General features: G+C 44.2%; 1 non-coding gene across 1 annotated transcript; it reads right to left on the bottom strand.

Annotated features, from left to right (window-relative positions):
- Window positions 1-816: 816 nt before the first annotated feature.
- trnas-aga (transfer RNA serine (anticodon AGA)) lies at window positions 817-898 on the bottom strand. The gene has a single exon. It is a non-coding gene; the product is annotated as a tRNA-Ser (tRNA).
- Between the last annotated feature and the right edge of the window lie 2103 nt (window positions 899-3001).

The following is a 3001-nucleotide window of genomic DNA, read 5'->3' as shown; positions in this document are numbered from 1 at the left end:
AGATTCCAAGCATTCCCAGCTCTTTATGGTAGCTATTAAGGCAACTTTGAAAAACCATTGTGATCACTCACCAGACAAGATTTCCGTTTGGGCAACATTTTCCTGACTACCTTAAAACCCGTAACTGTACAGTCTAAAGGGAACTGGTAGAGTGAGAACACCACTTGTTCCTTCCTTGGTGGCCTCAAACCGACAGCTTCACATTTCACAGTTAAAAGTGACATCCAGTTGATTAGATTTGTGGAAACAGGCCCTTGGGCCCAACAAGTCCACACTGCCCCTTGTAGCACACCAACCAGATCCATCCCCCTGTAAGCCACACACCCATGAACACTTTGGGCAATTTAACATGGCCAATCCACCCAGCCTCCACATCTTTGGACTGTGGGATGAAACTAGGATGGCTGGAGGAAACCCATACAGACAGCCCTCAGAGGCTGGAATCGAACCTGGGTCCCTGGTACAGTGAGGCTGCAGTGCTAACCACTGAGTCACCATGCCAGATGGCAGCACAGAAAATTGCGAGCTCTTAAAGCAGGTTTGGAGTGAATTCAAACTCCCAACTGCCCTCAGTTGGAATGATAATTGTCTGTATCAGCTCTACTTTTCCAAAACTGAAGGCATTTCATGAAAAACAGCAGTTATGCAGAATAAACAGATGGAACACTGCAGAAACTCAACATGCCCAGCTGTATTGGTGGGAAGTGAAACAGAGCTGACGCTTTGGGGACAACAGGATTCTTGTTCAGAACATGTCTTCCCTGAATGGAAACACATTGCCTGACCTGAGAAAATGTGAGCTTGTTTTGAGAGGAACGTAGTTGGCAGGATTTGAACCTGCGCGGGGATACCCCAATGGATTTCTAATCCATCGCCTAAACCACTCGGCCACAACTGCAGGGCACTGACTGACTTTTAGTATTTCTTATGAAATGTATCTAACAGGAAAGGCAAGGATTCAATTTGTGATGCCTGTGCCACGACCCTAATATTTACTGTCACCCTGTACTTGATTAGAAAGGAGTTGGCTGTTGTGGGATTGAATTGAACTAAACACGTTGATGAACAATAGAGTGGATGGAAAGGATCCATTTCCACGAGCGGAGAGATTAATTATCAGGGCAATGGATCGAGGAAGAATTATGTCCTTGCATTTTAATCGTGCCTTTCACCACCACCCAAATCACAGCCAATGAAGTACATTTGGAAAAGAACCATCTTTGGCAAATCTAAAGTGCAAATCAGGGCAGTTGGTTTAATGAGAGGCCTAAAAACAAAACGCTGGTACTGGAGACACCAGTGACTTCACACAGAACTTTGGAGGTTGGTCATGCTCTGATTTGTACCCGGGTGTGTTATATCAGAGCAATGAGTTGCCCATATATGCAATATATGCAAATCTCTGGCTTCTATTTTACAGCAAATTCTGTATCCAGACAGCCAAATTTCCATGAATCCCATGTCTCCTAACTTTCTAAATGAGGCTACCTTGGGGAACCTAATCAAATGCTTATCTAAAATCCATATGCACCACATCCATTGCTCAATCTTCAGCAATGTCAGTTGCCACATCGTCAAAGAATTCAGTAAGGCTTGTGAGGCATGCCCTGCCCCTCACAAACCTACACCAACTATTTCTAATCAAACTGTGCTTGTCCAAATAATCATAACTACTTTCTCTCAGAATCCTCTCCAATAATTAGCCCACCACAGAATGACTGACTGTTCAGCAATTCCCAGGAGCAACCTTGTGCATATCCCATCTGGCCCAGGGGGCTTATCTATCCTCATGTTTTTCAAAATTTGTAGCACATCCACCTTCCTAACATCAACCTGTTCGAGCATATCTGCCTTTTTCATGCTATCCTCACAATCGTTAAGGTCCCACTCACTGGTGAATGCTGAAGCAAATTATTCATTCAGGCCTCCCCTACCTTATCTGACTCTGCGCACAAGTTGCTTCCACTATTCCTGATATGTACTGCCATTACTCTGACCATCCTCTTGTCCCTCACCTAAATATAGAATGCCTTGGGATTTTCCTAAATCCTACCTGCCATACCCCACTTCTTGCTCTCCTAAATCCATTCTTCAGTTCCTTCCTGGCTATCTTGTCAACCTCTCGAGCTCTGTCTAACCCTTGTTTCCTTAACCTTAAGTAAGCTTCCTTCTTCCTCTTGACTAGATGTTCCACGTGTCTCGTCATCCAAGGTTCCTGCTTCAAAGATCAGAAATGGGAAATGGGGAATGCGGACAATGGATTGCCAGAGAATATGAAAAGAGGGTGAGGTGGATACACAGAGTCAGAAAGACACAAATAGAGACACATATTGTGACAGACACAGAAAGGAACAATTCTCCATTCAACATGGCTGCTAACTGACAAAAGGAAAAGAAAAAGGCAACCATCTAAACAGACCCTTTCAGCACCTCATGGTAACTGAAGCAGCATTACAGCTGATAACGTCCCTTTAAAGTTGTAAAGTTAGCGTGAGTAAGCAAGTGAGAGAGCGATTTTGATAAATATATTGATTCAAGAGATAAAGTGACAAATTTCTCCCAACAATATAATACAGAAATGCAATATTAAACTAGTAGGGGTGAACAGTCAGTGGGTCTGAAACAACAGCTCTGTTTCTCTCCACAGATGCTGCCAGGCCTGCTGAGTTTCTCTACCAATTTAGGTTTTGTGTCGTTCCAGGCACCCACCACCCTCTGTGTAAAGAACTTTCCACACATATCTCCCTTAAACTTTCCTCCTCTCACTTTGAACTCATGACCCCTCGTAATTGAGTCCCCCACTCTGGGAAAAAGCTTTTTGCTACCCACCCTGTCGATACTCCTCATGTTTTTGTAGACCTCAATCGGGTCCCCCCTCAATCTCTGTCTTTCTAATGAAAATAACCCTAATCTACTCAACCTCTCTTCATAGCTAGCACCCTCCATACCAGGCAACATCCTGGTGAACCTCCTCTGCACCCACTCCAAAACATCCACATCC

The sequence above is a fragment of the Stegostoma tigrinum genome, unplaced genomic scaffold (genome assembly GCF_030684315.1).
Source record: "Stegostoma tigrinum isolate sSteTig4 unplaced genomic scaffold, sSteTig4.hap1 scaffold_143, whole genome shotgun sequence".
NCBI classification, from domain to species: domain Eukaryota; kingdom Metazoa; phylum Chordata; class Chondrichthyes; order Orectolobiformes; family Stegostomatidae; genus Stegostoma; species Stegostoma tigrinum.
The sequence above is the reverse complement of the archived record's forward strand: the minus strand, read 5'-3'. Positions and strand labels throughout refer to the sequence as shown.